Source organism: Petromyzon marinus, chromosome 35 (assembly GCF_048934315.1).
Source record: "Petromyzon marinus isolate PM22_M1 ecotype Great Lakes invasive population chromosome 35, UKy_Petmar_22M1.pri1.0, whole genome shotgun sequence".
Classification (NCBI taxonomy): Eukaryota; Metazoa; Chordata; class Hyperoartia; order Petromyzontiformes; family Petromyzontidae; genus Petromyzon; species Petromyzon marinus.
Window position 1 is genome coordinate 11,624,736 of NC_133701.1, and position 12,131 is coordinate 11,636,866.

The 12,131-nt window shown below is 38.7% G+C and overlaps 14 non-coding genes across 14 annotated transcripts; all 14 read left to right on the forward strand.

Annotated features, from left to right (window-relative positions):
• Positions 1-445: 445 nt before the first annotated feature.
• Positions 446-517, forward strand: TRNAP-UGG (transfer RNA proline (anticodon UGG)). The gene has a single exon. It is a non-coding gene; the product is annotated as a tRNA-Pro (tRNA).
• Positions 518-1,335: 818 nt separating this feature from the next.
• Positions 1,336-1,407, forward strand: TRNAP-UGG (transfer RNA proline (anticodon UGG)). The gene has a single exon. It is a non-coding gene; the product is annotated as a tRNA-Pro (tRNA).
• Positions 1,408-2,226: 819 nt separating this feature from the next.
• On the forward strand, positions 2,227-2,298 carry TRNAP-UGG (transfer RNA proline (anticodon UGG)). The gene has a single exon. It is a non-coding gene; the product is annotated as a tRNA-Pro (tRNA).
• Positions 2,299-3,116: 818 nt separating this feature from the next.
• On the forward strand, positions 3,117-3,188 carry TRNAP-UGG (transfer RNA proline (anticodon UGG)). The gene has a single exon. It is a non-coding gene; the product is annotated as a tRNA-Pro (tRNA).
• An 819-nt stretch (positions 3,189-4,007) lies between these two features.
• Positions 4,008-4,079, forward strand: TRNAP-UGG (transfer RNA proline (anticodon UGG)). Its single transcript has one exon. It is a non-coding gene; the product is annotated as a tRNA-Pro (tRNA).
• An 818-nt stretch (positions 4,080-4,897) lies between these two features.
• TRNAP-UGG (transfer RNA proline (anticodon UGG)) lies at positions 4,898-4,969 on the forward strand. The gene has a single exon. It is a non-coding gene; the product is annotated as a tRNA-Pro (tRNA).
• Positions 4,970-5,788: 819 nt separating this feature from the next.
• Positions 5,789-5,860, forward strand: TRNAP-UGG (transfer RNA proline (anticodon UGG)). Its single transcript has one exon. It is a non-coding gene; the product is annotated as a tRNA-Pro (tRNA).
• An 818-nt stretch (positions 5,861-6,678) lies between these two features.
• Positions 6,679-6,750, forward strand: TRNAP-UGG (transfer RNA proline (anticodon UGG)). Its single transcript has one exon. It is a non-coding gene; the product is annotated as a tRNA-Pro (tRNA).
• Positions 6,751-7,569: 819 nt separating this feature from the next.
• Positions 7,570-7,641, forward strand: TRNAP-UGG (transfer RNA proline (anticodon UGG)). The gene has a single exon. It is a non-coding gene; the product is annotated as a tRNA-Pro (tRNA).
• An 819-nt stretch (positions 7,642-8,460) lies between these two features.
• TRNAP-UGG (transfer RNA proline (anticodon UGG)) lies at positions 8,461-8,532 on the forward strand. The gene has a single exon. It is a non-coding gene; the product is annotated as a tRNA-Pro (tRNA).
• An 819-nt stretch (positions 8,533-9,351) lies between these two features.
• TRNAP-UGG (transfer RNA proline (anticodon UGG)) lies at positions 9,352-9,423 on the forward strand. The gene has a single exon. It is a non-coding gene; the product is annotated as a tRNA-Pro (tRNA).
• An 818-nt stretch (positions 9,424-10,241) lies between these two features.
• Positions 10,242-10,313, forward strand: TRNAP-UGG (transfer RNA proline (anticodon UGG)). Its single transcript has one exon. It is a non-coding gene; the product is annotated as a tRNA-Pro (tRNA).
• Positions 10,314-11,132: 819 nt separating this feature from the next.
• TRNAP-UGG (transfer RNA proline (anticodon UGG)) lies at positions 11,133-11,204 on the forward strand. Its single transcript has one exon. It is a non-coding gene; the product is annotated as a tRNA-Pro (tRNA).
• An 819-nt stretch (positions 11,205-12,023) lies between these two features.
• TRNAP-UGG (transfer RNA proline (anticodon UGG)) lies at positions 12,024-12,095 on the forward strand. Its single transcript has one exon. It is a non-coding gene; the product is annotated as a tRNA-Pro (tRNA).
• Positions 12,096-12,131: the final 36 nt, after the last annotated feature.

Below are 12,131 nucleotides of genomic sequence, written 5' to 3' on the forward strand. Positions count from 1 at the left end.
TTCTCGTATGTATGCGTTGTGTGCACAGAAAGATAGCTTGTTGGTCTAGGGGTATGGTTCTCGCTTTGGATGCAAGAAGTTCCGGATTCTAAGCCCGGTAGTTTTATTTTTCTGGGATGAAGAGACAATCATAAGGACAATACGCGGAGACTTTTGCGACCTCATTTTTATTCATCTCAAGAGTGTTAGAGTGTGTGGTGAGTAAAGTTAGAAATGTCATTAAATATTGGTTCCCATTTCATTATTTTTGTTATAGCAAAGTGATTTTGCTTTTCGTACAAGTCTATAACATGCATTTTCAATCAACATCTTGTATTAAGAACACTTTCAAAGCTTATTTGTGACAAAAATGTTCATCATCTCTTAGCAAAGTTACATCTCATGAGATTATCGAAGTGTTGATTGAACCTCATTTTTATACATAATCCAGTGGTTGGAGACGAGTGGTTCGTTAGTCTAGGGGTATTATTCTCGCTTTGGGTGCGAGAGGTCCCGGGTTCAAATCCCGGACGAGCCCAATGACCATTTTCTTGGGGAATGGTCGACAAAGACCAAGTCAATTTTGAAATGGACCTGGCTTTGATCTTCACAACTTTTGCTGCACAGCATGCTGAGGTATGGGCAATCAATGCTTTCAATGACATAGCGTAGGGACTCCTTCGATCACCCATAAAATAGCAATTGCATTTATATCATTATAATCACTTGACACCAATGAGGAAAGCATGATAAGAATCAAAATTGGTGTAAATTAAGCAATTCAAGAAATCGCATAATTGAAAGGGTTTTTGCCTGACTCAATCTGGGCAAATTCTTGACTCATTATCCTATTCTCTCTCAGTTTACTATTCAAAGTCATGCTGCTTTTTACATGAAGCCTCGAATACAAGTTCTCGTATGTATGCGTTGTGTGCACAGAAAGATAGCTTGTTGGTCTAGGGGTATGGTTCTCGCTTTGGATGCAAGAAGTTCCGGATTCTAAGCCCGGTAGTTTTATTTTTCTGGGATGAAGAGACAATCATAAGGACAATACGCGGAGACTTTTGCGACCTCATTTTTATTCATCTCAAGAGTGTTAGAGTGTGTGGTGAGTAAAGTTAGAAATGTCATTAAATATTGGTTCCCATTTCATTATTTTTGTTATAGCAAAGTGATTTTGCTTTTCGTACAAGTCTATAACATGCATTTTCAATCAACATCTTGTATTAAGAACACTTTCAAAGCTTATTTGTGACAAAAATGTTCATCATCTCTTAGCAAAGTTACATCTCATGAGATTATCGAAGTGTTGATTGAACCTCATTTTTATACATAATCCAGTGGTTGGAGACGAGTGGTTCGTTAGTCTAGGGGTATTATTCTCGCTTTGGGTGCGAGAGGTCCCGGGTTCAAATCCCGGACGAGCCCAATGACCATTTTCTTGGGGAATGGTCGACAAAGACCAAGTCAATTTTGAAATGGACCTGGCTTTGATCTTCACAACTTTTGCTGCACAGCATGCTGAGGTATGGGCAATCAATGCTTTCAATGACATAGCGTAGGGACTCCTTCGATCACCCATAAATTAGCAATTGCCTTTATATCATGATAATAACTTGACACCAATGAGGAAAGCATGATTAGAATCAAAATCGGTGTAAATTAAGCAATTCAAGAAATCGCATAATTGAAAGGGTTTTTGCCTGACTCAATCTGGGCAAATTCTTGACTCATTATCCTATTCTCTCTCAGTTTACTATTCAAAGTCATGCTGCTTTTTACATGAAGCCTCGAATACAAGTTCTCGTATGTATGCGTTGTGTGCACAGAAAGATAGCTTGTTGGTCTTAGGGTATGGTTCTCGCTTTGGATGCAAGAAGTTCCGGATTCTAAGCCCGGTAGTTTTATTTTTCTGGGATGAAGAGACAATCATAAGGACAATACGCGGAGACTTTTGCGACCTCATTTTTATTCATCTCAAGAGTGTTAGAGTGTGTGGTGAGTAAAGTTAGAAATCTCATTAAATATTGGTTCCCATTTCATTATTTTTGTTATAGCAAAGTGATTTTGCTTTTCGTACAAGTCTATGACCATGCATTTTCAAGCAACATCTTGTATTAAGAACACTTTCAAAACTTATTTGTGACAAAAATGTTCATCATCTCTTAGCAAAGTTACATCTCATGAGATATTCGAAGTGTTGATTGAACCTCATTTTTATACATAATTCAGTGGTTCCAGACGAGTGGCTCGTTGGTCTAGGGGTATGATTCTCGCTTTGGGTGCGAGAGGTCCCGGGTTCAAATCCCGGACGAGCCCAATCACCATTTTCTTGGGGAATGGTCGACAAAGACCAAGTCAATTTTGAAATGGCCCTGGCTTTGATCTTCACAACTTTTGCTGCACAGCATGCTGAGGTATGGGCAATCAATGCTTTCAATGACATAGCGTAGGGACTCCTTCGATCACCCATAAAATAGCAATTGCATTTATATCATTATAATCACTTGACACCAATGAGGAAAGCATGATAAGAATCAAAATTGGTGTAAATTAAGCAATTCAAGAAATCGCATAATTGAAAGGGTTTTTGCCTGACTCAATCTGGGCAAATTCTTGACTCATTATCCTATTCTCTCTCAGTTTACTATTCAAAGTCATGCTGCTTTTTACATGAAGCCTCGAATACAAGTTCTCGTATGTATGCGTTGTGTGCACAGAAAGATAGCTTGTTGGTCTAGGGGTATGGTTCTCGCTTTGGATGCAAGAAGTTCCGGATTCTAAGCCCGGTAGTTTTATTTTTCTGGGATGAAGAGACAATCATAAGGACAATACGCGGAGACTTTTGCGACCTCATTTTTATTCATCTCAAGAGTGTTAGAGTGTGTGGTGAGTAAAGTTAGAAATGTCATTAAATATTGGTTCCCATTTCATTATTTTTGTTATAGCAAAGTGATTTTGCTTTTCGTACAAGTCTATAACATGCATTTTCAATCAACATCTTGTATTAAGAACACTTTCAAAGCTTATTTGTGACAAAAATGTTCATCATCTCTTAGCAAAGTTACATCTCATGAGATTATCGAAGTGTTGATTGAACCTCATTTTTATACATAATCCAGTGGTTGGAGACGAGTGGTTCGTTAGTCTAGGGGTATTATTCTCGCTTTGGGTGCGAGAGGTCCCGGGTTCAAATCCCGGACGAGCCCAATGACCATTTTCTTGGGGAATGGTCGACAAAGACCAAGTCAATTTTGAAATGGACCTGGCTTTGATCTTCACAACTTTTGCTGCACAGCATGCTGAGGTATGGGCAATCAATGCTTTCAATGACATAGCGTAGGGACTCCTTCGATCACCCATAAATTAGCAATTGCCTTTATATCATGATAATAACTTGACACCAATGAGGAAAGCATGATTAGAATCAAAATCGGTGTAAATTAAGCAATTCAAGAAATCGCATAATTGAAAGGGTTTTTGCCTGACTCAATCTGGGCAAATTCTTGACTCATTATCCTATTCTCTCTCAGTTTACTATTCAAAGTCATGCTGCTTTTTACATGAAGCCTCGAATACAAGTTCTCGTATGTATGCGTTGTGTGCACAGAAAGATAGCTTGTTGGTCTTAGGGTATGGTTCTCGCTTTGGATGCAAGAAGTTCCGGATTCTAAGCCCGGTAGTTTTATTTTTCTGGGATGAAGAGACAATCATAAGGACAATACGCGGAGACTTTTGCGACCTCATTTTTATTCATCTCAAGAGTGTTAGAGTGTGTGGTGAGTAAAGTTAGAAATCTCATTAAATATTGGTTCCCATTTCATTATTTTTGTTATAGCAAAGTGATTTTGCTTTTCGTACAAGTCTATGACCATGCATTTTCAAGCAACATCTTGTATTAAGAACACTTTCAAAACTTATTTGTGACAAAAATGTTCATCATCTCTTAGCAAAGTTACATCTCATGAGATATTCGAAGTGTTGATTGAACCTCATTTTTATACATAATTCAGTGGTTGCAGACGAGTGGCTCGTTGGTCTAGGGGTATGATTCTCGCTTTGGGTGCGAGAGGTCCCGGGTTCAAATCCCGGACGAGCCCAATCACCATTTTCTTGGGGAATGGTCGACAAAGACCAAGTCAATTTTGAAATGGCCCTGGCTTTGATCTTCACAACTTTTGCTGCACAGCATGCTGAGGTATGGGCAATCAATGCTTTCAATGACATAGCGTAGGGACTCCTTCGATCACCCATAAAATAGCAATTGCATTTATATCATTATAATCACTTGACACCAATGAGGAAAGCATGATAAGAATCAAAATTGGTGTAAATTAAGCAATTCAAGAAATCGCATAATTGAAAGGGTTTTTGCCTGACTCAATCTGGGCAAATTCTTGACTCATTATCCTATTCTCTCTCAGTTTACTATTCAAAGTCATGCTGCTTTTTACATGAAGCCTCGAATACAAGTTCTCGTATGTATGCGTTGTGTGCACAGAAAGATAGCTTGTTGGTCTAGGGGTATGGTTCTCGCTTTGGATGCAAGAAGTTCCGGATTCTAAGCCCGGTAGTTTTATTTTTCTGGGATGAAGAGACAATCATAAGGACAATACGCGGAGACTTTTGCGACCTCATTTTTATTCATCTCAAGAGTGTTAGAGTGTGTGGTGAGTAAAGTTAGAAATGTCATTAAATATTGGTTCCCATTTCATTATTTTTGTTATAGCAAAGTGATTTTGCTTTTCGTACAAGTCTATAACATGCATTTTCAATCAACATCTTGTATTAAGAACACTTTCAAAGCTTATTTGTGACAAAAATGTTCATCATCTCTTAGCAAAGTTACATCTCATGAGATTATCGAAGTGTTGATTGAACCTCATTTTTATACATAATCCAGTGGTTGGAGACGAGTGGTTCGTTAGTCTAGGGGTATTATTCTCGCTTTGGGTGCGAGAGGTCCCGGGTTCAAATCCCGGACGAGCCCAATGACCATTTTCTTGGGGAATGGTCGACAAAGACCAAGTCAATTTTGAAATGGCCCTGGCTTTGATCTTCACAACTTTTGCTGCACAGCATGCTGAGGTATGGGCAATCAATGCTTTCAATGACATAGCGTAGGGACTCCTTCGATCACCCATAAATTAGCAATTGCCTTTATATCATGATAATAACTTGACACCAATGAGGAAAGCATGATTAGAATCAAAATCGGTGTAAATTAAGCAATTCAAGAAATCGCATAATTGAAAGGGTTTTTGCCTGACTCAATCTGGGCAAATTCTTGACTCATTATCCTATTCTCTCTCAGTTTACTATTCAAAGTCATGCTGCTTTTTACATGAAGCCTCGAATACAAGTTCTCGTATGTATGCGTTGTGTGCACAGAAAGATAGCTTGTTGGTCTTAGGGTATGGTTCTCGCTTTGGATGCAAGAAGTTCCGGATTCTAAGCCCGGTAGTTTTATTTTTCTGGGATGAAGAGACAATCATAAGGACAATACGCGGAGACTTTTGCGACCTCATTTTTATTCATCTCAAGAGTGTTAGAGTGTGTGGTGAGTAAAGTTAGAAATCTCATTAAATATTGGTTCCCATTTCATTATTTTTGTTATAGCAAAGTGATTTTGCTTTTCGTACAAGTCTATGACCATGCATTTTCAAGCAACATCTTGTATTAAGAACACTTTCAAAACTTATTTGTGACAAAAATGTTCATCATCTCTTAGCAAAGTTACATCTCATGAGATATTCGAAGTGTTGATTGAACCTCATTTTTTTACATAATTCAGTGGTTGCAGACGAGTGGCTCGTTGGTCTAGGGGTATGATTCTCGCTTTGGGTGCGAGAGGTCCCGGGTTCAAATCCCGGACGAGCCCAATCACCATTTTCTTGGGGAATGATCGACAAAGACCAAGTCAATTTTGAAATGGCCCTGGCTTTGATCTTCACAACTTTTGCTGCACAGCATGCTGAGGTATGGGCAATCAATGCTTTCAATGACATAGCGTAGGGACTCCTTCGATCACCCATAAAATAGCAATTGCATTTATATCATTATAATCACTTGACACCAATGAGGAAAGCATGATAAGAATCAAAATTGGTGTAAATTAAGCAATTCAAGAAATCGCATAATTGAAAGGGTTTTTGCCTGACTCAATCTGGGCAAATTCTTGACTCATTATCCTATTCTCTCTCAGTTTACTATTCAAAGTCATGCTGCTTTTTACATGAAGCCTCGAATACAAGTTCTCGTATGTATGCGTTGTGTGCACAGAAAGATAGCTTGTTGGTCTAGGGGTATGGTTCTCGCTTTGGATGCAAGAAGTTCCGGATTCTAAGCCCGGTAGTTTTATTTTTCTGGGATGAAGAGACAATCATAAGGACAATACGCGGAGACTTTTGCGACCTCATTTTTATTCATCTCAAGAGTGTTAGAGTGTGTGGTGAGTAAAGTTAGAAATGTCATTAAATATTGGTTCCCATTTCATTATTTTTGTTATAGCAAAGTGATTTTGCTTTTCGTACAAGTCTATAACATGCATTTTCAATCAACATCTTGTATTAAGAACACTTTCAAAGCTTATTTGTGACAAAAATGTTCATCATCTCTTAGCAAAGTTACATCTCATGAGATTATCGAAGTGTTGATTGAACCTCATTTTTATACATAATCCAGTGGTTGGAGACGAGTGGTTCGTTAGTCTAGGGGTATTATTCTCGCTTTGGGTGCGAGAGGTCCCGGGTTCAAATCCCGGACGAGCCCAATGACCATTTTCTTGGGGAATGGTCGACAAAGACCAAGTCAATTTTGAAATGGCCCTGGCTTTGATCTTCACAACTTTTGCTGCACAGCATGCTGAGGTATGGGCAATCAATGCTTTCAATGACATAGCGTAGGGACTCCTTCGATCACCCATAAATTAGCAATTGCCTTTATATCATGATAATAACTTGACACCAATGAGGAAAGCATGATTAGAATCAAAATCGGTGTAAATTAAGCAATTCAAGAAATCGCATAATTGAAAGGGTTTTTGCCTGACTCAATCTGGGCAAATTCTTGACTCATTATCCTATTCTCTCTCAGTTTACTATTCAAAGTCATGCTGCTTTTTACATGAAGCCTCGAATACAAGTTCTCGTATGTATGCGTTGTGTGCACAGAAAGATAGCTTGTTGGTCTTAGGGTATGGTTCTCGCTTTGGATGCAAGAAGTTCCGGATTCTAAGCCCGGTAGTTTTATTTTTCTGGGATGAAGAGACAATCATAAGGACAATACGCGGAGACTTTTGCGACCTCATTTTTATTCATCTCAAGAGTGTTAGAGTGTGTGGTGAGTAAAGTTAGAAATCTCATTAAATATTGGTTCCCATTTCATTATTTTTGTTATAGCAAAGTGATTTTGCTTTTCGTACAAGTCTATGACCATGCATTTTCAAGCAACATCTTGTATTAAGAACACTTTCAAAACTTATTTGTGACAAAAATGTTCATCATCTCTTAGCAAAGTTACATCTCATGAGATATTCGAAGTGTTGATTGAACCTCATTTTTTTACATAATTCAGTGGTTGCAGACGAGTGGCTCGTTGGTCTAGGGGTATGATTCTCGCTTTGGGTGCGAGAGGTCCCGGGTTCAAATCCCGGACGAGCCCAATCACCATTTTCTTGGGGAATGGTCGACAAAGACGAAGTCAATTTTGAAATGGCCCTGGCTTTGATCTTCACAACTTTTGCTGCACAGCATGCTGAGGTATGGGCAATCAATGCTTTCAATGACATAGCGTAGGGACTCCTTCGATCACCCATAAAATAGCAATTGCATTTATATCATTATAATCACTTGACACCAATGAGGAAAGCATGATAAGAATCAAAATTGGTGTAAATTAAGCAATTCAAGAAATCGCATAATTGAAAGGGTTTTTGCCTGACTCAATCTGGGCAATTTCTTGACTCATTATCCTATTCTCTCTCAGTTTACTATTCAAAGTCATGCTGCTTTTTACATGAAGCCTCGAATACAAGTTCTCGTATGTATGCGTTGTGTGCACAGAAAGATAGCTTGTTGGTCTAGGGGTATGGTTCTCGCTTTGGATGCAAGAAGTTCCGGATTCTAAGCCCGGTAGTTTTATTTTTCTGGGATGAAGAGACAATCATAACGACAATACGCGGAGACTTTTGCGACCTCATTTTTATTCATCTCAAGAGTGTTAGAGTGTGTGGTGAGTAAAGTTAGAAATCTCATTAAATATTGGTTCCCATTTCATTATTTTTGTTATAGCAAAGTGATTTTGCTTTTCGTACAAGTCTATGACCATGCATTTTCAAGCAACATCTTGTATTAAGAACACTTTCAAAACTTATTTGTGACAAAAATGTTCATCATCTCTTAGCAAAGTTACATCTCATGAGATATTCGAAGTGTTGATTGAACCTCATTTTTATACATAATTCAGTGGTTGCAGACGAGTGGCTCGTTGGTCTAGGGGTATGATTCTCGCTTTGGGTGCGAGAGGTCCCGGGTGCAAATCCCGGACGAGCCCAATCACCATTTTCTTGGGGAATGGTCGACAAAGACGAAGTCAATTTTGAAATGGCCCTGGCTTTGATCTTCACAACTTTTGCTGCACAGCATGCTGAGGTATGGGCAATCAATGCTTTCAATGACATAGCGTAGGGACTCCTTCGATCACCCATAAAATAGCAATTGCATTTATATCATTATAATCACTTGACACCAATGAGGAAAGCATGATAAGAATCAAAATTGGTGTAAATTAAGCAATTCAAGAAATCGCATAATTGAAAGGGTTTTTGCCTGACTCAATCTGGGCAATTTCTTGACTCATTATCCTATTCTCTCTCAGTTTACTATTCAAAGTCATGCTGCTTTTTACATGAAGCCTCGAATACAAGTTCTCGTATGTATGCGTTGTGTGCACAGAAAGATAGCTTGTTGGTCTAGGGGTATGGTTCTCGCTTTGGATGCAAGAAGTTCCGGATTCTAAGCCCGGTAGTTTTATTTTTCTGGGATGAAGAGACAATCATAACGACAATACGCGGAGACTTTTGCGACCTCATTTTTATTCATCTCAAGAGTGTTAGAGTGTGTGGTGAGTAAAGTTAGAAATCTCATTAAATATTGGTTCCCATTTCATTATTTTTGTTATAGCAAAGTGATTTTGCTTTTCGTACAAGTCTATGACCATGCATTTTCAAGCAACATCTTGTATTAAGAACACTTTCAAAACTTATTTGTGACAAAAATGTTCATCATCTCTTAGCAAAGTTACATCTCATGAGATATTCGAAGTGTTGATTGAACCTCATTTTTATACATAATTCAGTGGTTGCAGACGAGTGGCTCGTTGGTCTAGGGGTATGATTCTCGCTTTGGGTGCGAGAGGTCCCGGGTGCAAATCCCGGACGAGCCCAATCACCATTTTCTTGGGGAATGGTCGACAAAGACCATGTCAATTTTGAAATGGCCCTGGCTTTGATCTTCACAACTTTTGCTGCACAGCATGCTGAGGTATGGGCAATCAATGCTTTCAATGACATAGCGTAGGGACTCCTTCGATCACCCATAAAATAGCAATTGCATTTATATCATTATAATCATTTGACACCAATGAGGAAAGCATGATAAGAATCAAAATTGGTGTAAATTAAGCAATTCAAGAAATCGCATAATTGAAAGGGTTTTTGCCTGACTCAATCTGGGCAAATTCTTGACTCATTATCCTATTCTCTCTCAGTTTACTATTCAAAGTCATGCTGCTTTTTACATGAAGCCTCGAATACAAGTTCTCGTATGTATGCGTTGTGTGCACAGAAAGATAGCTTGTTGGTCTAGGGGTATGGTTCTCGCTTTGGATGCAAGAAGTTCCGGATTCTAAGCCCGGTAGTTTTATTTTTCTGGGATGAAGAGACAATCATAAGGACAATACGCGGAGACTTTTGCGACCTCATTTTTATTCATCTCAAGAGTGTTAGAGTGTGTGGTGAGTAAAGTTAGAAATGTCATTAAATATTGGTTCCCATTTCATTATTTTTGTTATAGCAAAGTGATTTTGCTTTTCGTACAAGTCTATAACATGCATTTTCAATCAACATCTTGTATTAAGAACACTTTCAAAGCTTATTTGTGACAAAAATGTTCATCATCTCTTAGCAAAGTTACATCTCATGAGATTATCGAAGTGTTGATTGAACCTCATTTTTATACATAATCCAGTGGTTGGAGACGAGTGGTTCGTTAGTCTAGGGGTATTATTCTCGCTTTGGGTGCGAGAGGTCCCGGGTTCAAATCCCGGACGAGCCCAATGACCATTTTCTTGGGGAATGGTCGACAAAGACCAAGTCAATTTTGAAATGGCCCTGGCTTTGATCTTCACAACTTTTGCTGCACAGCATGCTGAGGTATGGGCAATCAATGCTTTCAATGACATAGCGTAGGGACTCCTTCGATCACCCATAAATTAGCAATTGCCTTTATATCATGATAATAACTTGACACCAATGAGGAAAGCATGATTAGAATCAAAATCGGTGTAAATTAAGCAATTCAAGAAATCGCATAATTGAAAGGGTTTTTGCCTGACTCAATCTGGGCAAATTCTTGACTCATTATCCTATTCTCTCTCAGTTTACTATTCAAAGTCATGCTGCTTTTTACATGAAGCCTCGAATACAAGTTCTCGTATGTATGCGTTGTGTGCACAGAAAGATAGCTTGTTGGTCTTAGGGTATGGTTCTCGCTTTGGATGCAAGAAGTTCCGGATTCTAAGCCCGGTAGTTTTATTTTTCTGGGATGAAGAGACAATCATAAGGACAATACGCGGAGACTTTTGCGACCTCATTTTTATTCATCTCAAGAGTGTTAGAGTGTGTGGTGAGTAAAGTTAGAAATCTCATTAAATATTGGTTCCCATTTCATTATTTTTGTTATAGCAAAGTGATTTTGCTTTTCGTACAAGTCTATGACCATGCATTTTCAAGCAACATCTTGTATTAAGAACACTTTCAAAACTTATTTGTGACAAAAATGTTCATCATCTCTTAGCAAAGTTACATCTCATGAGATATTCGAAGTGTTGATTGAACCTCATTTTTATACATAATTTAGTGGTTGCAGACGAGTGGCTCGTTGGTCTAGGGGTATGATTCTCGTTTTGGGTGCGAGAGGTCCCGGGTTCAAATCCCGGACGAGCCCAATCACCATTTTCTTGGGGAATGGTCGACAAAGACGAAGTCAATTTTGAAATGGCCCTGGCTTTGATCTTCACAACTTTTGCTGCACAGCATGCTGAGGTATGGGCAATCAATGCTTTCAATGACATAGCGTAGGGACTCCTTCGATCACCCATAAAATAGCAATTGCATTTATATCATTATAATCACTTGACACCAATGAGTAAAGCATGATAAGAATCAAAATTGGTGTAAATTAAGCAATTCAAGAAATCGCATAATTGAAAGGGTTTTTGCCTAACTCAATCTGGGCAATTTCTTGACTCATTATCCTATTCTCTCTCAGTTTACTATTCAAAGTCATGCTGCTTTTTACATGAAGCCTCGAATACAAGTTCTCGTATGTATGCGTTGTGTGCACAGAAAGATAGCTTGTTGGTCTAGGGGTATGGTTCTCGCTTTGGATGCAAGAAGTTCCGGATTCTAAGCCCGGTAGTTTTATTTTTCTGGGATGAAGAGACAATCATAACGACAATACGCGGAGACTTTTGCGACCTCATTTTTATTCATCTCAAGAGTGTTAGAGTGTGTGGTGAGTAAAGTTAGAAATCTCATTAAATATTGGTTCCCATTTCATTATTTTTGTTATAGCAAAGTGATTTTGCTTTTCGTACAAGTCTATGACCATGCATTTTCAAGCAACATCTTGTATTAAGAACACTTTCAAAGCTTATTTGTGACAAAAATGTTCATGATCTCTTAGCAAAGTTACATCTCATGAGATTATCGAAGTGTTGATTGAACCTCATTTTTATACATAATCCAGTGGTTGGAGACGAGTGGTTCGTTAGTCTAGGGGTATTATTCTCGCTTTGGGTGCGAGAGGTCCCGGGTTCAAATCCCGGACGAGCCCAATCACCATTTTCTTGGGGAATGGTCGACAAAGACC